At 38.7% G+C, this 26273-nt stretch overlaps 1 long non-coding RNA gene across 6 annotated transcripts in view; it reads right to left on the bottom strand.

The window, feature by feature from the left end:
• Positions 1-26273, bottom strand: part of LOC116153047 (uncharacterized) — a 402633-nt gene that overhangs the window by 299933 nt on the left and 76427 nt on the right. For all 6 annotated transcript variants that reach the window (XR_010380623.1, XR_004136734.2, XR_010380626.1 and 3 more), the window contains exon 3: positions 13554-13628. This is a non-coding gene — a long non-coding RNA (uncharacterized LOC116153047). The remainder of the gene's footprint in view (positions 1-13553; positions 13629-26273) is intronic.

Below are 26273 nucleotides of genomic sequence, written 5' to 3' on the forward strand. Positions count from 1 at the left end.
CCTGCTTCTAAGCCCACTCAGAGGTGGGGAAGAAGAAGGGAGGGTCTTAATAATTTAGTCAATATTCTTCTCTTTTTTTTTTTTAATTTGGCCCAGGTACTGGTGCTGCTCCGAACTCATGGGTAGGAAGCATCTCTGCATTTAGCTAGTGTAGTGGAGGAGGGGAGGCAGAGGCATGGAAATTAAGACAGGTATGACGGGTTGATACAGCCCTAGGTACCCCACAAATCTCAAAAACACGTCAACTCGGTAACACTTGCACTTGGGTCTCAGGACACCTTCTAGTGGGTCAGGTCAGCATTTTCATGGTCTAAGCCCCACACAGAAACCTGAGGAAACTGAGACAGCCCAATAAGTTGGCACCAACTCCCTCACTCACAAGCAAACTGCCACATGAATCACAAAAAAAAAAAAAAAAAAAGCTTTATTAGAAGAAAATCAGCTACCATTAGAAGAAATTTCTGTTCAAAGTTTCATGGAACCCAAGAAGGCTCCTTCACCAGCAGGGATCGTGCCTCCCTTGCTCTGGGCTACAGCTGCTCCCACAGGGCGGGGTCACTGACCCCAGCAGGTGTCACTAGCTTGGACTGTGTTTCCACCCTGCTGCCCTTCTCCCAGGCACTGCCAATGCTGGAGAACATGCAAACAGCTGCTGCTGGCCAAGGCCAAGGCCACTGCTACTTCCCTGGTCACTGGGCAGCTCCCCGGAACCTCCTTTCCCCAGCCTTAGAGTTTCTTTTCAAGCTCCCAACCCAGTGGGTTCCCTTGCAGCTCCCCACGTTGCAGTGTTTGTTTGCTTGTTTGCTACCTTAATTAGGCTCATTTAGCTTCTAGGCTTTAGCAGAGGGTCAAACCCCAGTAAGGCATTCAAGCCAACCACTCTCCTAGCACAATCAGCAGCAGCCCAGCATGAAATCCAGGCACCTCCACTCTCTCTTGCCTTCCTTCTCCACCAAGCACATACTGAAAGGCTGTAAGGAGCCTTTCCCTTCTTTTTTGTTTGATATTTCAGACCTGGTGCTAACTATCCATTTTCATCGTTTCCCTTCACTAATTTTATCCTGGGGTTCTTCAATAAACACAAGTTTTATGGATGCTTTACAAAAGTATTGAGAGAGAATGAAAATGGTATAGCCATCACATCGCTGTGTATTTTGCCCACAGTAACATCTCATCCAGATGCTACACAGCTTGATAGGCTCATAATTAGTTTGACCCAGAGAATCTGAGACCTTCCAAAAGGAGTTTCTAGAAGACAGCAGCACAAACCATCACCTTACAATAAAAGCCATCATTCATTGAGACTAACTAGGTCATATACATTAAACTGTGTGGTTTACATATTTATACTTTAATCCCCATATAAATATGTAAAGGATATGTTTAGCCTTTAATACAGCAGCCCAATGTATTACGTATCATTATCTTCATTTTAGAAAGTAGCTTAGAGTATTTAGGTAACAACCCCAAGATTAACTGCTAGTAGATTGCAAAGACATGATTTGAATTCAGGTATCCCAGGCAGGCTAATCTGAGTGCCTGAAATGCATACTGATCCATTATGAGCTGCTGCTGGAAAGGGGGTAAATCACTTTGTTATGTAGAGGTATAGGAATATGTTCATTTAAAATAATAACAATGACAAAGCATGGAATTCATAGTACTATGAATATGAGAATAAAATATCTCAGTAAACAAGATATGTGGGTCTGACTTTTCACCTCACTCAAATTTATGTATTCTTAGATGTATTTCTTAGGTGCATTATTTTCCTGGCATACTACATAATGTACATGTTTACTTTTCATATCACTTCTGGAACTATTTAAGGTATAGGACAGTTACTCTTCTCACAAGTTTATTAACACATTTAATTATTATAGAAATTATTAATTCAGTATTTGTGTTTAAGGCAGGCAAGCTGCTTTCCCTGATCTTAAGCATGTTCAACAGAGCTTGTGACCACCATCCACATGGGCCCTCGCTGATGATACAAAACATTTCCCTAGCTTTCCTGATACCTGACTCTGATCCATTTACCTCCTAAGATCCATAGAAATCTCCTAAGATCCACAGAATTAGCAGCAGGCCTTGACCAACTCAGTTGTAGGAAGACCTCTCTTCTGAAAGACTTTTTCTGTACATCTATAGCTCTATCCCTTTACTACCCAATAGAACACCCTTCCTGCCCCAGGGGGGCCTTTCCCCTCCAATCAATCCAGAAAGCACCATTCACATTATATTCCACTACTGTTGACTGTTTACTGTTATGTTACATACTATTTGCTTATTCCTTTGACCCATTAGCATTTTATTAGCTTTCCCTGAATTATAATAATTTAATTGGCAAAAAATAGAAAGGAAATCAAACATACAAGAGTATGAAGACGTAAAGAAAGTAGCTGGGGCTGCTGAGGTACTTGGGGAGTTAAAATAACGGCTGTCAATTCAGTCAACCAAGTACCCTATTGCTGACTCCAAAGTTGGTTTATATCCTGCATGGCAACATAACCCACGTCCATGCCATGCCTCACACTGGAAGTCCAGTCTTCTGGAGACTCCAGCCCAAGGTCTGTATTGCAGAGTTATGCTTGGAAAATATAGCAGGTGGCGATGAGCACAAAGGGGAGCAACCAGGGCTAATGTCCTTTACACTGCTGACTATGACCAGAGGAGTCAGCAGGAACATCAGCAGAGACCAGCAGTTCCTTTGGCTGCCAGGCAGCCTCCCTCCCCTAGGCCAAGACAGGCTGAGTCCAGAGCTTACAAATTAATTGCCACGTGTGCAGAGTGAGGTGCCTGGGAAAGCAGCAATCAGGAGTGCACATGCAAACTGTAGAGCTCCTGCCCGAAAAGAAGGAGCCAGCCACCTCTCAGGCTACCCTGGTTACTGCCTTGTGGGATTGTGGTCAGTGGTGCCAGCTCCTCTGATTTTCCCAGAGAACTCAGAAACCCACATTTCAATGTGAAGTCTCTCAGTTTTTAAATGTTATTGACAATTTTAATATATTTTTAAACTATATGTGCCTTTGCCTATGGAAGGACAGACGTGACCTATGGACTATCAGTTTGCAACCTCTGTCTGATGCCTGAAAGTCAGTATCAGCTGCTTCTTTCCTTTTTCTAGATTGTTTCTTTAAATTATGCCTTCACTGCAGCCTTTACCCCTTCCTCTTGGCTTTTCCTCTGCCTTCTCTTTTGCTTTTGCTCACATCATCCTAATTCCTTCAACCCAAACCCTCACTCCCTTCTCTAATGCTGTCCATTTATCAAAATTCCATTCTAATGATTAAATTAAATGACCCACCCCACCCCCAATCAAACAAAAAAATTTAGGAAAAATCAAAATGAACAAAACTTTTAAACCTTGCATTAAAAGCCACCTAGTAGACTCTTCTGTCCCCTGAGGGAACTTCAAGCATATTAATATTACAAAGGCTCATACCTGAATTGAATTTATTTTTTTATGCCTATATGATATCACCTCATACATACGCTGTCTTTTCTCTTTAAGTTCCTGAAGTGAAGAGCCCTGTCAGCTTCCCTGTTCAAACTACTCCAGTTCCCAAGTGCCCCTCCTTCTCTCCACAAATACAAAGATGCTAACATTTCAGACTTCTCTCTCTTTGGATTGAGTTGACTGTGGTGCCTGGAGCCCCCTGGACCTCCTGGGGCTCTAACTCTCTGTGAGGATCCATAGCTGTGGCTGGAAGCTCTCTGAAGGAATTTTCTAGACATCCATCCAGCACCTCAGCAAGCTGACACACCATCAACACAGGCATTTTAGCCCCTCATTTCCTGGATGAGACCCAATTACTGGTCATTTCACAAGACTAAAGTGTCAAAAACTGGGTCATTCTTGAGTCCAGAGAGAGTAGGCAATTACTTATATACTGAGATTTACCAACAAATACAATAAAAACTAAAAACTTCCCCACATGGTCACAATGACTGAAACCTCAGGCCAAGATTTTCATTCCACCTCCGAGGTGCAGGAGACTCTGTCTCAGGAAAAGCTTTAGCAACTTCAGTCCATCCTTGGGGTAACTACCAGATGTCGAGCATATTGAAAGCAAGGTTAGATGGTAGGAGAAAGGAAAGACACAGGGCCATGAAGTAGGTGGGAGGCCCCACTGAGGTGGGGACGAGGCACCTGAAGTGGGAGGCGTGGCAGTCACTGCACTATTTTGCCTGGGTTTCTTTCCGACCCTGCTCTCACTTTGCTCCTTTTCCAACCTGGAGCACAGTCGGTATTTTTGCCTGCCAAAATCAGAGAATTTGGGGAAATACTTTAACACTTCCTTTAGTCATTAAGACAAAATCAAAATCTTTAACCCACCTCCCACCTCTAAACTCCCGCACACCACCCCAGCATTCACAACGTTTACACAGACAACTCAGGGGACAGATAAAATCTGCTGGAGTGTTATGCTGATAATTCCTCAATCTGAAGACTTGAGGCAAGTCCTTTCTCATTGAGGAATTTTACTTTCCTGGTCCAACAGAGATACAGCCCAGAGGGCAAACTCCCATGTTGGGTATAATTCTTTGGGTGAAATGTTTAGAAGAGTCCTGCCAACACAGAGCAGCTATTTCCATGCAAATTCGTGCCTGTGGGGGAAAATGCAATTGGCCCAACCATCGTACTGATGGGACACCCTCTTCCCACTCCAGTGGGGTGTGGAAACACGACTTGAAGGAAGAGATCTATCTGTTTCTTCAGCTTTTCTCCCTCTGAGCATGCCAAACATAAACGACTCCTGTGTTGCAAAGGCGGCGTTTGCTTCACACTGCTGCTCAGTGGCAAGGACTGCATGGAAATGAGAAGTTGTGTTCCCCTCCTTCTCAGCAGGACTTCAAGAACAAAAGCAGTGTTTTTCAGAACGAAAGAGAAAAACAAAGACAGGGCATTTATGTTTTGTGAAACAGAAAAAGGCTGGTTAACCATGTGGAGTTTACAAAGAAAAATAATAATAATCTACTCATTTTGGTTAATTCCCAGGGATGACAATGCTTCAACCACACACTCGATTCCAATGTTCTGGGGCCACGCTAGGGCAGTGGTGGATATAGAGGTTCAGAGTTCAAGATCAGGAGATTGTTCCAGTCTCTGCCACTATCAAGATGAACTGAGGCAAGTTACAATGAATGTGATGGAGTTGAAGTAGCTCAGAGGTCTTCCAACTAGGGTGCAGGTGCACTTGCTCCGGTGCATGAACACTTTCTGAGGACTTTCCAAGGGAAGGGAGCGCTTTGGGGAATCAACTGCCAAATTCTCAACTTCCACAAGTCCTCTTTCCTGAAATTAATCCACTAAGAATATGCCTTTAGGACTCCATTTTTCCCCAATAATCCTTTTCCTACTTTGCCAAAGAAAAGCAGACTCTTCAGCCACCACAGTCTTACTCAGGTGCATAGTCCTGAGGTGTGAAAACCTCTGTGGCTTCTTGTTGAGAGTCTGAGAGAAAAGCAGGAGAGCTTCAGAAAGAAACACTGAAGGTAGATGAAACACTCATGGTAAGCCTCTTTCTTTCCTTCTCCCTTCCCTCATTTTCTTCTTTCTTTCTTTCATTTCTTAGAGTCAGAATTCAGAAACAAGAAGGTTCCAAAGGGTCACACACTAACACATTTACTTGAGTGAAAAAATGAAATAAGATTTTTCTCTGACAGAAAGTAAGTCCAATTTGGCAGAATGGTTTGACAATAAGGACTAGCTTTGCCAATTAATTTATATGATGGACATGCTCCACAAACTTAATGAGCTAAATCTGCAGGTCCAAAGTTTTGATGAAAAACTAGTTTTAATCATGGATATGATATTCAGTACATCAGCTAATATATACTTTCAACTATTTAAATTTATGATAAAACCTATTTTAGATGTCAACTCATAGAGGATTTTTCAAAATTCTTTTATGGAGTACATAAGCAAAAAGGATGAAGCCACTAGTCTAGGGTGGAATTTCACTAGTCTGGAGTTCTTTCCAGGCCAAAGTGCAGGAGAAATCTCTTGGTCTCTTCTCTTTCTCACTCTCTCTGCACCCAGCCCTAAACCACACTCTCCTAGCCTTGCCCTACTGCTTTCTCAATCTTAGTGTTTGAGAGGAGCCTTTGTTACTAGTGTTCATCCCTTCCAGCTACCCCCAAATAAAGCTCACCTGAAAGACCCAGAAAAGTCGAGGGAGAAGCGATGGGACTCAGGTCCCCCAAGCACTCCCCGCATGTCTTGACCATCTTACAGATCAGGGCACTGGAGTGAACAGAGGGAACAGCTCAGCTGCTTCAGAAAACATAATAAACTGGTCTGCTCCCAGTTCCCCCACTGGACTAATTTACTATTTCCCTCCCACTCATAAGAAAGAGATATGATATTCAAGGTCAGAGTAGCAACCTTTCTTTTTAACTTTCTCTTTGTAATGCATTCCACTGACACAATTCTCATTTTTGTCCACAATGACCACTCTTGGATGTGAAAATGAGAAGGAAAAAAAATACATATATACATATACATAAACATATATATATATTTATATATATATATAAAGGGAGATTAACTCATCAGTGACTGTGACTAGCTGTACAAGTCAGCTGGTTTTGCTTTAGAAAAAATGTCTTTAACTTTTTTGTGCCCTGGCCCCCTTTAGCATCCAGTGATACCTATGGAACCCCTCTTTTTCTTTCCAGAGTGGTTGTCCTTTTTTTATGCAGTAGCACTTAACATAAGATCTACCCTTTAAACAAAATTTTAAGTGTACAACACAATACTGTTAACTATAGGCACTAGAATTTATTAATCTTGCATAACTGAAACTTTATGCCTGTGGAAAAATTACTTCTCATTTCCCCCTCCTCCAACCCCTGGTAACCAGCATTCCACTCTCTGCACCTATGAATCTGGCTACTTCAGATCCCTCAGATAAGTAAGATCATATAGTACTTGTCCTTCTGTATCTGGCTTGTTTCACTTAGCATAATCCCTCCAGATCCATCCATGTCATAAATAGCAGAATTTCCTCCTTTTTTAAGGCTGAAAATAATACTCCATTGTATATATAAACTTCATTTTCTGTATCCATTTATCCATCAATGGACACAGCTTGCTTCCATATCTTGACTGTTGTGAACAGTGCTGCAACAAGTTTGGGAGTACAAGTATCTCTTTGGGATCTCAATTCCAATTCTTTTGGAGGTGGGATTGTATGGCCCTCTTTGCAGAATAAATAAAACAAATGAGTAAGATTGCAAAAGGAGATCATCTTAAAATACTGTTATCAAAACATTTTTTAAAGTAATTTTGTGACATAGTAGTAGTTGTGCTTTTTGTATTAATATTTAAATAGCATGTCAGCAGCAAGAATAATATTTATCATAATTTTAAAGTAGTGATTAGCATACATGATATTTTAAAATATCTGCAACCAATGTAATATGCTATAAAAATATCTATGATTCACAGATACTGTTGATATTATTGGGGTTTGTTGCTTTTATACATAATAAAAGAAAATGTTAAATTTCAGTTAGATTTAGTGACAATAAAAACTTAAGTTTTTCCCATTCAAATTCATGGATCCCCTGCTCTACACAGGCAATATTTTGAAGGCCTGTCCACCTTCCTTTCTTGGTCCCTCTTCACCCTCCTGGTTGGTTCTTCCTTCCCTAATTACCTACCTTATGATAGTTTTGATAAACTGATGTGATGGCTCATGTATAAAAACCACTGTTTATTGACTGTCTGCCATTTTGCATACATTATTTGCATGCCATATAACAACTGTCCAAGACATTTTATGAAAAAAAAACTGAAACTCAGAGAGGTTAAATAACTTGTCCAAGGCAACAAAGCAGATTTAGTATTTAAACTCAGGTCTGTATGGCTGAAAACTTATTCCCATTTCCACTACGCTCCACTGCCTCCTTCTGGCTTGGAGAAATTTTGCAGTTTAATAGGGAGTCTAAAAACCAAATAGCTCCAAGAAATAGATTTCCGATGGAATTTTAGGGATCATCAGAGATAGAGCTATTAGGAGATAAGGAGTTTTTAGACACTCTTTAAATTTTGCAATACAAGTAGCTCTTGTCCCCTACCATTCCACTTCTGCAGAGAGATACAGAACTGGGTCAAACCACAGGAAAATATCCTAATCCTCGTGAGGACTGCACAAGTTTCAGAACACTGTGGACAAACAGAGCCTATCAGTACTTTTGAAGGGAAAAGGGAGACTGTGGGAAGGATTGCAGGCAGTGTTCTAGATACATTCTGGATTTTTTTTTAATTACTCTAAACACAGTAAAGAACCTATGATCCCTACTTGATAGAGGAGGAACTGGGTGCCAAGAAGGATGAATAAAAGGGAAGAAAGTGCTCTCTGCATCTGTAGAACTTCACAATAGCTTTCTGTTGTTATAAGCAGATTTCCCAAACTGTAGAAGGAAGAAAGTACTGGGCAGGGGAAGGAGAGCATCTGAAACGTTGCTTCACAGATGCAGTTCACAAACAACTTGAAGGCAGCGACTTCCCTCTAGACTGTAAACTCCCAAAGGGAGGGCCCATGTCTTTAGCACATCCACTCTCTTGAGCAGCTGGAGTGGGGTCTGGCACAGGAGAGGCTCACGGTGATTGTTTAACTGGACTAAGGCAGCACTAGCTCATGAACTTCCTCGTAACTCTCCAGAGCATCCAAGGCATTCGGTCAGTAGAGGACGCTCCATGTTTCTAGCATGTTGATTTTCCAGGCCATAAACTTTGGACAATGCTGTATTCATTAATCATTGAAATGATGCACATCTCTGTCTCTTCCCATCATCCTTCTCTCTTACCATGCTTCTTACTATTTTAAGGATGAACTCGTAAGTATTGTACCCACTGCAATCACTGGATGACATGAAGTAATTTTGGCTTCATCTGGCTTTTTACTAATATTTGTCAAGCTCAAATATGTGGTACTCTACTGAGTGCATTAGAAAATTAAGATGGATGGGAATGGATTATCTCTAACATCTTTTACACTACAAACATTATTAAAAAAAAAAAAACTCTACTAGCTTTTAACTGGATTTTTTCCCCTTATCTAGTGTTGGCTCTAAGAAGCCATTTCAACAAACATTTATTAAGCACCTGCTGTGAGCTTTGTCCTATTCTAGGTAAAAGGAGTAGGGAATACAATGTGATACGTCTAAGCAGCAGCATAAATGAAGCTCTCTGAATGAACCAAGAAGTAATATATTTTTGTAGTTCTTCCTACTTTTTAAATTGCTTTCACACATACTAGCTCATGTTTTTTTTTTCAAGGTCACATATCCTTCCCTAGGTAGTAGGTAGAACAGATATTATTACCAAGTATTAACAAGTTTGCAAGATTTGCCCCCATTCTGGCAGTGCATCAGTAGGAGAACTAAAGCTAGAGTCCAAACCATAAAGATCTAATTCAGGACTTGAGTCTCTACTTTCATGATCCATTCCTTTTCCAGGCAGACTGCTTGCCTATATAACCAATGTCATTCAATAAAACTGTGCATTAATACTGAAATCTCACAATGCCACTCATAATGGAGAACTCTGTCGTTCTGTATCTCATGACAAGTTCCACATGCCATTTCTCCACCAGGTTAATGAGTAGAAATAGTTAACCAACTATGAATTCCATACCTAGGGGTTCCACTTATCTATTGCTACATAAATTATTCTGAAACCCAGTGGTTTAAAACAACAACAATTTTATGATGAGTCATGATTCTGTCTATCAGGAATTTGGGCTGAGCTCAGCTTGGTGATTCATCTATTCCACATGATGTTGATGGTGATCGCTCTGCTGTATTCAGCTGGCAGATGGCCTCAATCACACTCTGACACATTGTAAGGGAAAGCAAATGGCTGTAACGCTGGACTTTAGCTAGGACTGTCAGCCAGAGCACTTGTATGTGACCCTTCCAATCCAGCAGCCTCAGGGCAATCATACTTTCTACCTAGAGTCTCAGGGCTCAAGAGTGATGAGGTATAAGCTGCACGGTCTTTTGTGACCTAACCTCAGAAGTGACATAGCATCACTTCCATCATACTCTTTTGGCTAAAGCAGTCACCAACCTACCCAGATTCAAGAAGAGGAGACATAGACTCCTACCTCTCCATGAGAAGAGTGTCCAAGAATTCATGGCCATGATTTAAAATAGTTATGTATAGGTTTCTTACATTAACTTATAATTCCCCTTCTTGACCAAAGGTGGCCAAGAGAGCTGTCCCATCCCACCCATTTCCTCCTGTAAAATCACCCAAGTTTGCTAGCCCTCTTCTGCCTGTTCTGCACCCTCTGCATGCTCCTGTCCCTTGCAGGGTTGTGTTGGATGGTCATTTCCCAGATCAGGGCCCTCATTACACTAGGTTCTCAGTCTTCATCTACAGCTGCGTGAGGTATACACCAAGGGACTGAGTCCTCATTTCTTTTACTGAAAGGTGCTGGTTGTTTAGAGCCAGGAATGGCTTCTCTCTCCACTGGCACTGCTTTTGCACTGTTCAGTTCTTGAGGCCCTCTTGCTGCTTCCTTGTGCACATGTCAGGTTTGCACTAATCTCTGCCAACTTAAAATTGAGCTCTCAGAGTAGGCTTTTTACCTGTCCTAATAGGATATTTCGTGCTCCCAACATACACTTGAGACTGAACCGCAAAGTGGATAAAAATACAAGCCTCAGGGTCAAAAAGCTCTGGGTCTCTAATCTGTGCTCCACCACTTACTGCATGATCTAATCCAAGCTACTTCTTATCACTAAGCCTTAGTTTCCTAGTCTGTAAAATGGAGACAAAGATATATACTTCATAGGGCTATCAAAGGGATTAAAAGTTCTATGTAGACAAAGCAATTATCACATCACTGGTACTTAGTAAATGCCCACTAAATGTTAACTATAGTAATAGTAGTAGCACTATTAGTAATAGCAATGGTGGTTAACAACATCTAACTGGTAAAGGATACGATGACATGAAGTACTCATGAGCATGCAAATGAATTTTTAAAGCTCCAATCTTTTCTCTGTAAATTTATAAACTGGACTTAAATAAAAATATGGATATGGATATGAGTATGGACAAACATACACATATGTTAAGTCAAAATATTTATATTTTCCCTTTTCACCAGGTGTGTTTTACTTACATTTTTAAATGTCCACATGGATATTTTCTGTCATTCATTCATACCAGTTTTTCAAGTAATTTTTACTAAGAGAATCTACCTATTGTAGAAAAGCATTCAAATGCAGTGGTTGGGCTCAGCATATCACAAAGAATACAGCATGATGAACATGTCTCCAGAGCATCATAAAGAAACACTTCAATATTTAAGATGGCTGGATTTACTCCAAGGACTGAGACACAGTCTGCCTATCACCAGCTCAGCTTCAAAATACGGTTCTTGGCTTCAGTCTGCAGTTCAATGAGTGTGATCAGTGCAAGTACAAGATGAATAAATCTTAAAGATACTGAACTAAGTTATTTTCCAACACAAGAACACAAGGGGTGAGACAATCTTATTAGTCGATGCCCGAGCTAGTATTTCATCTTGGACTAGCTGATGTGAAGGTTCATGTTATTGACTCCCTGTTTGAATCTTCTTTGGAGAAAAGCAATATTCCACTTTGAATTGGTTATTATCACAACACCATCCCCATAGTTAAGATCTGTCAATATTTCTTCACCTGGGAGATGCTTAAGGTCTAAGGTTTTACTGGTCCTGACATGAAGTAATCTGCATCACAATTCAAATGCTATTCACATCACTTATATAGTTCAAGCTTTCTGAGCAAGTGAGAATCCTCCCAATGGAGACTATATTTACCTGCCATTCATCTACAGTTCTGCAGAAAAAACTAGGTGAAGGATAGAGTTAAGGCATTTTAGAGTGTCTGAAATTTAACTTCCCAATAAGCAGCAAAGGATGGCAGGAAACAATGAAAGTTCCTAGATTTGGTGTAAGTACAGTGTATTCATTTCCTAGGGCTGTCATAACAAAGTCCCATAAACTGGGTGGCTTAAATGAGATTTATTGTCTAACAGTTCTGGAGGCTAGATATTCAAAATTAAAGTGTCAGCAGGACTGATTTCTTCCAAGAGCTATGAGGGAGAATATGTTCCATGGCTCTCCCCTAGTTTCTGGTGGCCCCAGGTGTTCCTTGACTTGTGACAGCATAACTCCAATCTCTGCCTCCATCTTCACATGGCTGTCTTCTCCCTTGTGCATTTACATCATCTTCCCTCCAAGTATATCTACCTTTGTCTCCAAACATTTTTTTATATAAAGACATTTCTCATATTGGATTAGGGCCCATCCTAATGATCTCATTTTAACTCAGTTACCTCTGTAAAGGCCCTATTTCCAAAAAAGGTCATGTTCTGAGGGGGTTAGGACTTCAAAAGATTTTTTTTGAGAGATACAATTCAACTTATAATATACAGTACACAAAACTGAGAGCAAAACAGAGCAAGGAAATGGCATAGTCATACCACAGCAATGTAAGATGAGGAAAAGTACCAAAGTAATACAAAAGATTCTCATTCTAATCTTCTAAAATTATTTTTCCATTGTTTAGTCTCCTTTTCTACAAGCTACCATTAACATTGTTTCACTTTTAATCTCTGTAATCCACAGCACAGAGAACAACTTGATAACTTTTTTCCCCAGATCTGTGTTGGGATATCTAGTTCCCAAACAGGTTCTTCTGTTAGGTACAGGATTTCCCTGAGCTTTCTATATTTATTTCTTTAGCAAAAGGATTTGGAATAACTTGCAGCCAACTGCTCCGTATCTTATTGCTGGAAGTAATAGATGTGTATGGTAATTAACATTAGACATGAGTTAGTTGTAAATTGACCAAATCCTTTCAAACAGAAAATTGATCTTATCTTTCCCAGGAGAATATTTTTCCTCTCTTCACCTCTGGCCTCCACCTTCTTAGGACCAGCAACATTCAGGAAGGGTTGAAATAAAGAACTTATGGTATTTATGATGTTCCTAGGCCATAAATAATACCTCTGCCAAGGACTGGTCTCCTAGAAATGGACTTTTGGTTTCTCTCAAGTACACTTCAAGGAAGAACACTGAATCTGGGAATATCTCCTTCCTTTGCCAAAAGTATGTTTTAAGTTTTAGAACTAGCTGGCAAATACTGTACGAGAAATGAAGGGCAAAAGACCAATTAATAGAAACCATATCTGAATCCAACCTTGGAAGTATATTTGAGATTTCTACATTATACTCCATAATCGAAGCAATATCATATAAAATAAAGCCAACATTAAGAAACACTTAGATTAATCTTTGTACTGCATCTTCTCCCTAGATTGGATAGAGTTTTGAATATTCCAAAGTCAGAAGAGGAGCCACAGTTCAAAAGATACATAAAGAAACCTTGGAGAAAAATGTCTAGTCTCTAGAACTTAGAGTTACAGAATTATAACTAATTCTAACAAATTTGAAAATGAAATACCAGAATCAAAGGAGCATTCAGTGGTATCATATTTCTATCTGCGTAATTGATATAGAAAATCAAGTTGTGGAAGGTACCTTTGCAGCAACCGCAGTCCTAGATTCATGTTCAACATGTGGATTTCCGGATCTTTCAAAAGGTGCCAACATGTGCTAAATGAAAGAAAAAGAAATATTAGAATCATCTTCCCCAAATTTGGCCTATTAATTCCAGAGATAAAAATCACTTAGCTTATTGGTTGTTTAGCTGCTTGTGCTAGAGTAGTGGCTTTAGATATTTTTCTTTCAAGTGAAATTACAGTTTTACTGTAATACATTTTATGACATCTTATAACATTGATATGGTGTAGTAACTAGACTAGTTGTGTTCATGATCTCAAAACCAGGACAGCCCTTAGAGATCATCTATTTTTTTCAAAGTGGCTTTTACATACATGATCACTACATCTCATATGAGCCTCCAACAACTCCTCTGTAAGAGAGATGGAAAGGATGCTACTAACTCAAAAGAATATGGAGGCCCAGAATGGATGTGGGACTTGCCCAAACTCTTCCACAAGGCAGAGTGAGGACCTTGCCTCCCATGCTCTCTGCATCCTCTTTTCCATATCTGTTTCATATCAATAGCACCTCCAAACACTTTGCTCAAACACTTCTGAGGAGAAAGAGTCACAGCTGCTCTTTCTCCCCAATCTTCAGCCATCATTCTCAGTAACTGAACCATCCACACTGATGACCAGAAAATTTCTCAATAGCTCTCACTCTCAATCCCATCACACTTTAGCCAGTTTGGATTTTCTCATCTCTAAGAACTGCTCATCTCTAAGATCCCTAGTCAGTTCTCCTTTTCTGACATAATCTCTTCACTTTCCTCTCCCATCCCCACATATCGACTCAATGTGCCTTTTTCCATAATCAGTCAGTCAAAAGAATACCAGCTGAGAACCTACTGCATGCCGGCCTGGGAAATCAGTGTAAGACCAGCTAACCACGGGCCGGACGCATATTGAATTTCCCCTGTCAGCCTACTGCTTTCTTCAACCTCCTGGTCAGTTAGCAGCTCCCTATACACGAGTCCACACCTGCTCTGAAAGCCTCAACTGTCTCCCAAGCAATGGACGGTCATTTCAACATTATCCTCTCCAACATCCTAAAATCCTTCAGTTCATTGATCATCATCATTCCAATCCCCAAATCCAGGTTGTTTTATCATTGACATTCTCTGCTCCCAGACTACCTTGCTGCTGGATAAGATCATAAACTATGATGACTAGTGCCACCACAAATTCAAATTCTCCAACTTGATTTAAGACCTTTAAATTACTTCAAAAAGCCTACGGGGAACCAAAAATGGATAGCTGTTTTAAACATGCACATTTTGGCTTGAAACAATATGGCAATTTATAACCACATCAACTAACCAGGAACAGAATAGTAATGAGCTCAGTGTTACTTTTGGAGCTCAAATCAAAGGTTCCCAAACATGACTGGCTTTAAGAAACACCTGATGAGAATTTTTAAAATACAGAGTCCCAAGTCCTACTTCGTATCTACTGGATCAGAACCTCTGAGGAGTCTATTTCTAAAGCTCCCTGAGGGATTCTGATGCAGTCAATCCACAGGCTGACATTATGGTCCCACTGGGCTATACTCTTGATCGAACTTTTCTCCAGGACACAATGAAAGGGATTCCTCACTGAAGAGGAGTCTGGGCTGTCTACATATTTTACTTCCTCTTCTTCCTCCTCTACCTGAACCTGAAGCCTGGTAATGTTGTCTTTTGCTTCCACTTCTTCTCAGTGCCACATACGGCTCTCAGAGCTCAACACACTGATATAACTTGGGAGCACAATCCCTGCCCAGATCAGCTGTGTGAGTCTAGGGTTCCTGCCAGTCTAGAAATGACAGTGGTGGGTGCACATCCTGCTCATTCCACCTCTGCCGACATTAAGCACCACAACTTCTCTTAATTTTCCCACTGACAAGGACTGGTTGCTTGCTCTTTATGCTCCGCTGCCCTCTTTCCTCATTTGTAATGACTTTACGTAGCCCAAATAAATGTTTCTTCATTTCTGCCCTCGTAGCAGAAGTAAAAGCAAGATGAACATCACGTCTTTGCTGGACTAAACACTTAAATACATTTGTTGCTGCAGTGGCCTCTGTGGACTCTGCCAAGTGCAGCTTATGTCACTGTTTTGAAGCATCTTTATGGTCATTGAAAAGATCAAGCATTACCTCCAATGATGGTAAGATCCAAATAGCCAGTTCCAGTAACATCCTTGAAGATGAGTCATAGTCTGATCAGTTGATTTAAAATAAATCTCCCCCCACATGTATTTTGATAAAAGTAGACTTCTGGGGATTTTTTTAAGTTTCCTACCAAAGCTTTCCTTTTTATACTTTTCAGTTGGCAAATTATACAAAATTATAATTTTCCTCATTTACTATGAATATGATTGACTACACAGCCCTTAAAAAAGTGATCTGCAAATATAGTTACTTGACCCTAGTTCTATATACACACAAAAAATAGGTAATACTCTAAATGCTGTCTTGTCTTGTCTTTTTTCATTAAATTACAAAAGGTTTCATACAGGTCAGCATTGCTGGTGCCTCCTCACTTTCATTTCTATAACAATCTTCTTTATTATTAATAACAGTGATGGCAATAAAAGTAATAATAATGCCTGCATTTCTTCCAAGGGCACAAAGGTCTTGGCCCTGGGTACCAACATGCACTAAAATATACAACAGATGCTGTGTATTTTTTATATATATATGTATCTTTTTTTTAACATCTTGAATGTCTTAAACAATTTTCCTTTAGTTACTATGGAAGTTCCTAACAATCCCAGTTAGTAAAGACAAGAGAGTGGCCAAAAAAAAAAAAAATTAAATTTTCCTTCTTGCCTTTTGTTCTTTTAACAGAGCAGCCTCACATTTTCAGTCTTTCTAGTCTCACCATTTTTGGTGTATCATGTCCACTACTGTGGGAGAAGGAGGGAGAAATTTAGGAAGAATAAATTACTCCCTTCATTAGTATGCAAATAAATTATTTATATGCAAATAATGTGAGCAGCACTGCAACTGTGGTTATAACACTTTGTCTTACAAAGAAATCTTTTAAATTCATCTGCCTGAAGGGAGAAAAAAAAGCTTTTTATTATTATCCTACCAAACTTTCTACTGAATTATTTGGGCCAAAATAACTCTGTATCTGATGCAATCTGAACCAGTATTATTGGACATATCTTTAATTGTGATTAAAACACTTCAGTTCAGTCTAATTACCCTTTGCTTCAAGGACATCTAAATGTCCTTAAGGACAGATAACGCTACCATCATCACTACCATCATTAAGTATTTGGATTGAGTTGAAAATTCATTTCGGCTAATAATATTTGATGCTAAAGAAGTCATTTATTTGAAAGGCATAGAAGACAACTTAATTCTACTGTGTACCAAGTCTTACTTTGCCATGAATCTGTAGTTCAATGTGCTTACACTACTACCCCCAAACCTTTGGACTATCTTTATTTTCAGTTCATCCCAAAACTCTTGAAAAAAAATCTGTTACTTACATGTGGTAATTCTCTACCTGCAAGAAGAATAAGGAGTCTGCTTAGGCCATCCAAAACAGTATTAGGAGGCCTCATCTTGTTATTCGACTAGTCCACCCAAAAGATGCCTTAGTTTGCAAGGTCTGCCGTAGCAAAGTACCACACACAGACTGAGCGGCTTAAACAACAGAAATTCATTGTCTCATTTTCTAAAAGCTAGGAGTACAAAATCAAAGTTTTGCCAAAGTTGTTTCATTCTGACAGCTGTGAGAGAAAGACCTATAACAGGCCTTTCTCCTTGGCTTTCAGATGGTCATCTACTCCCTAGGTCTTTTCACAATGTCTTGCCTCTATGCATGCCCCTGTGTCCAAATCTTCCCTTTTGATAAGGACAACAGTCATATCCTTAGGGCCCACTATAACCATCTCATTTTAACTTGATTACCTCTGTAAAGACCCAATCTCCAAATAAAGTCACATTCTGAGGTACCAGATTTAGGACTTAAATACAAGAATTTGGAAGAGGACACAATTCCACCCATAACACTCCCTAACACTCTTGCATTTTGGTTTTAGGATCTGCAAAGATGGGTTCCACTGGGATAATGGCAAGGGTCAGAATGCAGCCCAAGTGTCCAGTCCCAGCCTCCGGATGGCTGTGAGACCTCAAACAAGTCACCCAGTCTCCTTAAGCTCCATTTCCTCATCAGTAAAATAAGAAAGATAATAGTTCCTTCCCAAAGGGTGGCTATGAGAATTAAACCATCAACCATGTAAAGTGTTTAGCCCAGTGTCTGGCCCATAGAAAGTACTCCTGATACGTTAGTTATTATAAGCAGAAATTGTTAACCTAAAATGATCAGTCTAAACTGAAAAGTAAAGCTCACAAATCCAATGGTGAGAGAAAACAGTTTCTACCTTTCCTCTCCAACCAAATTACATCCCCCTCCAGCTAAGGCTGCCTTTTAGATTAAGGCAGACTCTCAGAGTTAAGCTCTCAGGACAGTGGGCTTAGAATTACAGTGGCTGATCTCCACTTTACCAAATTTACTGACCAAATGTCCCACTTTACATGGGATCCTCTATACTGAGATATTATGCCACAGAGCTTTCTTCTCACAGCACCTGCATTCCCATAGCTCAGAAAGTCAGCTCTACTCTAACATAACTTACTTTCAAGCAGTTCATATTTTCTCTTTGATTCAGCCAAAATTAGATTACCAGTCTTTGTGTGTGTGTGTGTATATATATGGCTATTGTTGAATTTTTTCCCCTAAACCTTCCTTTACAAATTCATTAATATTCATGGAGTTTATATATTAAATTTACATAAGTCTAGGATAAGAGGGAAGTCTCTGCTCCCAAGATTCTAATCTTATGTTAGGAGGCTCTGAGATTTGTTATAAATACCTGCTTGTATTGTTTTGTTTTCATGTTTGGCTTATCTCTTGGAGCCAGGAATAAAAACAGAAAGATCCATGCAGTGGATGGGTCTCTGACCACCCCAACAAGATCCTTTCCTGCTGCATCTCAGGAAATGGTGAAATTAGCATAGACAAACACTACTCAGCCTGACATGCTCAGGAGATGTGTTTCCTGAGGGAAAGTCTACAACATCATTAAAGCATCCAGGGCTACATTATGATTTTTGTGGTCCCCTCCATTAAAAATAATAATTATAATAGACTATACTTTTCAACTGCATTGGTATGAGGATGTATATATTAATGTTATATACTAAAATATATTCTCCAACCTAAAAGCTTATTTTATTCTTCTGGTTTTAAAAGAAATTAAAACAATTTCAAGGGCTCCTAGAAGTATTGTGAGCCCTTGACACTGTATCTTTTGTGCCTAATAGGCATCAGTGGCACTATAGTATTTGATTTAAGGTTCCTGGTTGCTGACTACCTTAACCAATTCATTATATGGCACCAAAGATGCACTTGACTTTTATAATACTTCTGTTACTGGCCACAACCTAAAGTCCTATAAGAAAATAAGATACAGGACTCTGGGGGTCTGTATTCCAGCAAGTTAGAGCAAGGATTACACAACCTCTCTGTACATATTCATACTTACCACATCTCAATTTTCAAGCACCCACTTGATTCTCTGAATTTCCTTTATAGTTGTATAAATATAAAACATAGCATTTGCTGCTTTTTAAAGTGTGCCTTTCACAAATTAAAGTTACTGATGAAGAGAGAAAGGAAACTAACATTTACTGAGAATATACTACGTAACAGGCACTGTCTTGAGTGCATCCACATGGACAGTCCAGAGAGACAAAGACAATTATATATATATATATACACATATACATATACATTAAAAGGTTTGGAGTGACCTCTTTTTTAAGAGAAAGTAACCATTCCAAATTAAGCCAGTAATCAGGTAAAATTCTATTACCTAACAGAATCAGAAACTGTTTGAACCAGAGGTCCTTGAGAAGATATGCCTAGTTCAATCTCTTCATATTCTGGATGAAAAAATCCCAAAAGGATTTGTGAAATTCCCAAGATCACAGAGAAAGCAGTGTACCTGCAATCATTGCCCCTCACTAAACACAAAAAGCAAAAGTAAGTAAATAACCTTTATGTATGAAGTACAAAAAAATTGGCAGAAGAGAGTTACATGAATAGAGAATTATTCTGAACAATTTCAAGGTTTTCATATGCTCTCCTAGACCAAGGAAGTCAACTTTATAAGACTTTGTGTTGGTATAAACAACTGTGAATTTCAGTAATCAAGGCAGGCTCTATTAAGATATAGAAATTTATTTTTTCCCATTTTTTTATTGAAGTATAGTCAGTTTACAATGTTGTTGTCAATTTCTGGTATACAGCATAATGTTTAAAAATTAAGAAAGCAACTTCATAAATCCCACCTCCATTATATCCCACAACCCTGTGAAAGTTCTCTTAACAAATACACTTAATTTTTATTGTTTTTAAGTTCAAAATAAATGAATACTTATAAAAAGTTTAAAACAATACAGAGGCATACAGAGTAAAATGAGTTTTCCTTAATCCTTTCTATGAACTCCATCTCCCAGGGCACTTTCCCATAGATAAAGTTTGGTATGTATTCTTTCAGACCCTTTCTACGTGCGTGCGCATACATACACACACACACACACACACACACACACACACACACACACACACAGAGTCCTGGCACATCCAGAAAAGCTGGGGGTGGGAGAAGGAGCAGAAACCTTGGAGAAAGAACTGAGATGTTTGAGGATGAATTAAAATATTTTATCTGGGACATGCAATATAATCCATACATCACTGGGGTTGTTACAGTTGTATTTTATGTTTGGTTTGGGATAGGGTGAAAGAAAGAGAGCATAAAAAATAATTAGTGAGGGTCGGTAACAGCTCAGTGGTAGAGCAAATGCTTAGCATGCATGAAGCCCTGGGTTCACTCCCCATTACCTCCATTAAAAAAAAAATCATATAAAAGAAATAATCAGTGAAAGTACTCAAGAAGCGTGCTGTGTGAGAGCAAAGCCATTCCAAAGAGCCTAATTACTTAGAGGATACAGATTATAGAAATTGGAAGGAACAAGACTGTCAAGTACTTTAATCCTGAAGCTAAGGAAGCTAGAAGTTTCTCTCGAGGCAATAAGAAATCATTGGAGGCTGTTGAGCATGGGATGGACGATGTTTTGATGGTTTAGAAAAATTCACCTGGCAGCAATAGGTAGGAGATAGACTCTGAAGTTATGAAGACCAATTAAGAGGTTACTGAATCTTTAAAGCATATATTCTCAAGGAAGTAGTCTTAAATAAGATCAAAGGTTTATACACAAGTATTTTTGCCATGGTCTCATAAAAGCAAAAATGTTTCTAAAACATAGAAACAACCAAAATATCCAAAATAGGAAAGTTAGTTGAGTAAATGATGGTATTCCCAATTCAATAAATTTCATGAAGCCATCAAAAATAATGTTTTTGAAAAATACTTAGTGACATGGAAAATGCTGGTAATGCAATGTTGAGTGAAAACACTGACACAAAACTATGAGTTTGACCCCAATTATATAGAGAATTTTCTTAAGAATACTGTTGTGATTATCTTGCCTTAGGAAAAGACCATTAGTCATAATGAACATGTTTTAGTGGATAATGCTCTGCTTTCAGCAAATAAATTAGAAAAAACTTTCATATATCAGCATTACTTGGTCAAAAGAATGTTTCAATTCCCACAATTAGTTCAGATTTATCTCCTTAAGCAAAAGAAAGGAAGTGAGTCAATAATAATTGGACTCCCCTTCTCTGAGTAGGTCTTAGGAGTAAGTAAGCCAATGGAAAGTAAGACCCTTTTCTGATGTAATAACACTGAACCCGTGGGGAGCCAGCGCCTGCTCATGGACCCCTTGCAAAGCCAATGTTCAAAAACAAAACTAAAAATTATACATCTACCCCCATCTAGAAAGAAAGAAATCAAAGTCATAGCAGTGGTTATCCCTGGGAAATGACACTATAGGTGATTTATTTCATTGTCATGTCAATAGGTATGTGTCACTTTGATAGTTAGGGGGAAAGTGTTTTGTTTAGTTGAGCTTGTTGGTTTGTTTAAATAAAGGAGCCAGTGCTTAAGACTGAAGTACAGGAGCAGAGAGAGCAACCAAAAAGGATGCAGAAGAGCGCCTTCCAACTCAGGATATAAAGGCTTGATAAAACATAGTTTACAATGTAGACATAGTTCATAGACTTTCCAAATAAAGAAGATTACAGACATGTTAGACATTAAAGAAACCCAAGTAGGTAATTTCTTGGGCTTTTCTCAAAGCCTCTGTGTAGAATAAAGCAGAAAAGTGAAACAGTGCATTCTCTCTAACAAATTTTCCCCAAGCTTCTAAGATGCCTTTCAATCAGCACTGTCAGGATAGTAATGCAACAGAAAAACATTTCAAACTTTCAATTACTAGTCCAAAACAAGCAAAGCATAATTTACAACAAAGAAAAACTACACAGTATTGCTGTGACATTTCTGAAGGACACTGAGTTTGGGCCCATTCTTTTCTTACACAAGTTCTCAAATCATCGTTCTATAGATCTCAGCACTACAGCTACTCCATAAATGCCAATAGGACTGTAAGTTTACTATAATCATTTATAAAAATGAAGATGGAGTGTCCTAAATCAGCAGTCTCCATTTTCTGTCAAACTAGTCCAACAGGTAAATTCCATTTTGCCATAAAATATCTATTTCTATTATTTCAGTTGTTAAACCAAATGGTAATGAAATGAAAATTTACAATGCCTGATGTGGCCAGGGTTAACTCAGCCCTGCTCACAGTCTCCATGTGGAATTGACTGTGGACTTCCTGCTCCCAACTTTCCCAGGAGAAATGGACAGCTCTGGACCTCCCAAAGCTTCCTGTCAACTCTGACAAGAATTTCCCTGGATAATTATGTGAAACTCAAATAAAATCAAATAAAATTAAATATAAATCAGACATGGTCTGATTCACTAATAAAAAGTAACTACTGAGAAAAATTTATACCACAATCTATAGAGCATCGGTTTCTACAGTAGCAATGGATGTATAAAATATGGAGAGGGATTAACAAAAATATTACACGTTGTATGTTTTTGCAGTTGACATATTCATGGTTTTCTCTGATCTCACACTAGAAAGTTTAGCCTTCCTAACTTGTTCTTAAACTTCTTCATTGCTAGGTGACCGGCAACTAGCCAATTAAACTCCCCAAGGCCCAATGGGCTTATCAGAAAAATTTATTTAACAAATATTTATTAACCAATTACTCTCTGAAATGCACTATTAAATAAATAGGTGTTGGAAAATATCTATTTATTTCACCAGTGGCAATTTTAAAGCCACTAATTTGTTTTCTAACTGTTGCCCATTAGCCATTCTTCTTCAAAGCCTTCTCTACCCAATAATAGATGAAAAGTAATAAAATCCAAATATTAAAAGATCATTACCATAAAGTTTTAAACTTACTCATATTTTCTGATTCTATTATTTTCAAGCACAAAGCCTAAGAATACAAATATAAGAATGCTAAACTTCAAAACAGTGATGTGTCGATTGATGCAAGCTTAGAAAGCTTTTTTCCAGTTTTATTGAGATATAATTCCTGTATAACATTGTAGTTTTATGTGTACAACATAATAATTTGATATATGTATACATTGAAAAATGATTGCCACAATAAGTTTGGTTAATATCTATCACCTCACAGTTACATTTTTTTCTTCTTGTGGTAACTTCTAAGAGCTACTCTCTTAGCAAACTTCACTATCCTGTAAACATTACTTAACTATACTGTTAAACATATTGTTAACATATACTGATACTGTCACCATGCTGCACATAACATCCTCAAAACTTGTTTCTTATAACTGGAAGTTTGTACCTTTTAACCACTTTTGACCATTTTAGAAAGCTCTCTAAGGACAGTAAATCCTATGACATCTATATGTCTAGCAGCATGATTATATATACATAGCCTCTAATTATATTGAAAATCTTCTTGTATAAATACGACTGAACCCTGAGTTTCCTCAGGCCTCCCCAACCTCCATCCAGCAGGACCTCAACATCTTCTAAAATTTTCTCAAGTGCTCTGAAAGTCCAAGTGCTCTCTGAAGTAAGGTGCTTCTGGAATCCAGCTGTGCTCATGAATACTCCCATATCTTCTATGGCTCTCTCCCACGTCTGCTGAAAACTTCCATTTCACTAGGCACTCCTGCCTTGTCACCACGCTTGCACTCTGCCAGACCACACTGCTGATCTCCAGAGGTGCCAGAGATGTGCAGTGAGATGGGGACAATGCCTGATGTCTGCCTAATGTCCACTAACACTGACTTACAATCTGTTCAGTTTCCAAAGTAGTGATGCTTATGACTGTGTCACAGAATTCTAGGTTTTGATTGTGATTTGACTTTTATAGGCAGCTTGCTCCCCACAATAACCAGATCTCAATTACTGAGACACGTGTGCCTGGCTCCTTTTTTCTTTATAATGTGTTCTCTCCTTGGAAGCTCCCCCTTACAAATCTTCTTTAGGTGCTGTCTCATGTGTCTACCAGACATATCCACACATATTTAAACCCTAGCCCAGGTTCAAACTGAGATCCCCATATATATTAATAACACCTACTGGAAAGCTAAACAAAAGTGCTAACTTGGGAAGAAAAAATTACCTCTTTAGTTTCCTCTAGAGAAGGAGTCTTTGGTTTAAGTTTCGGGTTTATTATTTAAAGAGAAATAATTTTTTAATCAGAACAAGTAATTGTATTTCTTCCTTAAGTATAAATTTTCACTAAAATAATTTAAATTATGACCTTAAAATTCTCATTTGCTCACTCTCACAGAGTAAATGAGTATTTAAACCAGGCATACAGAACCACTTATATTTAATGGTGTCATAAACAGTTTGCAAAATAATTTAACCATTGGTAATCTTTTGGGCTCTTACAAACAAAAACAGAGAGTAGCTTAGGAATTCTCTTTCAAAGATTGGTAACATACACAAGAGTTCTAGTAACTTGCCTGTGTTTCACTTGATAATTTTCACCTAGCTAAACACAAATACGAGAAGAAATTGACAGTGGGTCTCAGGAGAGCTGTTTTTTTCTGCTGATCTCTTCATTTCTGTACACTTGTTTCCCCACACAACAGTCTTCTCAGGGGTTATCAGTCTTGGCAATGACAGATAGCCTTTCCATTCCATAATTCATTTTAAGATCAACAGTTTTGAAACATGATACCAATCCTTTCTTTATCCCTCACTTGTTTAACCACCTCCTGATTCTGGTGAATATGTTTGGGCTACTTGTTAGCAAGAAATCCTGATCCTATCACAAAGCAGAATCTCCTTTACATTCTCACAGTCTTAGTTCACAGTTTGAGAGGCAGCATAGCATGGCACTCAAAAGCACAGAAAGTGGAAACAGGTCACCCAGGTTCAAATCCCAGATTTTCCACATATTAGTTGTATGACCTTGGGCAAGTTACTTAAAGTCTCTCAACTCCAGTTTCCTCATTTTTAGAATGGGGATAATGATAGTAATAGGACCCACCTTACAGGGTTGTTGTTAGGATTGAGTAATACATGTAAAGCGGTTAGAAGAGTGTCTGGTACCTTATAAGTATTAGTTGTTGTTACTGATACTTTAGGACTATTCTTTTGAGGGCATGAGGAGGCAAAGCAGGCATGATTTCATATAGAACACCAAATATCATTATCTTACCCTAAATTGAAAAGCACTCTCTGGGTATTTTGTTGGTGGCTATTGAGTGACAATGAGTAAGTAACTCTCTAAACCTTTGTCTCCTCATCTGTAAAATAGTACTAATTGAAAAAAAAAAAAAAAAAGACATGTGACCTACTTGGCAATGACCTGACCTGCAGTAAATATTAATATTAGTTGCTATATTATCTGTAAAAGAATCCATAATTGTGCCTGCTTTACAAAGGCATGGCAATGAGATAACATAGGTACAATACTAGCACAATGATTCAGTATTTATTAAGGAAAGGGTTGCTACATGGTCTCCTTTCTCTCCACACTTTCCTTCTAAACCCTATGGAATTACGTATCACCTCTTTCTGAATTGCCTTTGCCTTTCCTTTCCTTGCCAGCTTCACCTGGAAGTTCAAGGAATGGAGACTCAATGATTATATAAACTCTGCAAGAACCAACAACAAATCTATAATTGATAAGCAAGCCTTTATCAAAAGTGAGGGTTTATCTGGATAATTCTAATTCAAGATAACTGAGTTTCTGGCAAATTATCACACTAAGTATCAGTACCAGCCCTTCCTGGTAATGACTAAAAATGCTGGATAAAATATAAGGACATCTTGAATGCATCCATATGAGAGAAAGAGTTAGGAGTAACTAGGAAGATAGTACTGAATCAGCTTTACTCTCAGGACATTTGCTGAACCCAGTAAACTTGAGCATAGATTTCTGTGCTCTGGAGAAAAAAGACAAAGCCCAGGGACCACCCAAGTTTACATGTCCTATAATAGAGCCCTCATAAAACTGGGGCCCAAACACCTAAACTCAGTGAAAGAGGGGACTAAAATAAACCACCCACTTTTACCCCAAAAAAGACTGCATGGAAAACTAATAGTCTCATAACTTGGCAGTGAGTAGAGTGGGGAAAAATAATACCCAGAGAATCTGTAACTGCAATCTGACCCTCACATAACTTGGCACCTCAACTTTACACTTCTGAAGCACCC

This window comes from Camelus dromedarius, chromosome 4 (assembly GCF_036321535.1).
Source record: "Camelus dromedarius isolate mCamDro1 chromosome 4, mCamDro1.pat, whole genome shotgun sequence".
NCBI classification, from domain to species: domain Eukaryota; kingdom Metazoa; phylum Chordata; class Mammalia; order Artiodactyla; family Camelidae; genus Camelus; species Camelus dromedarius.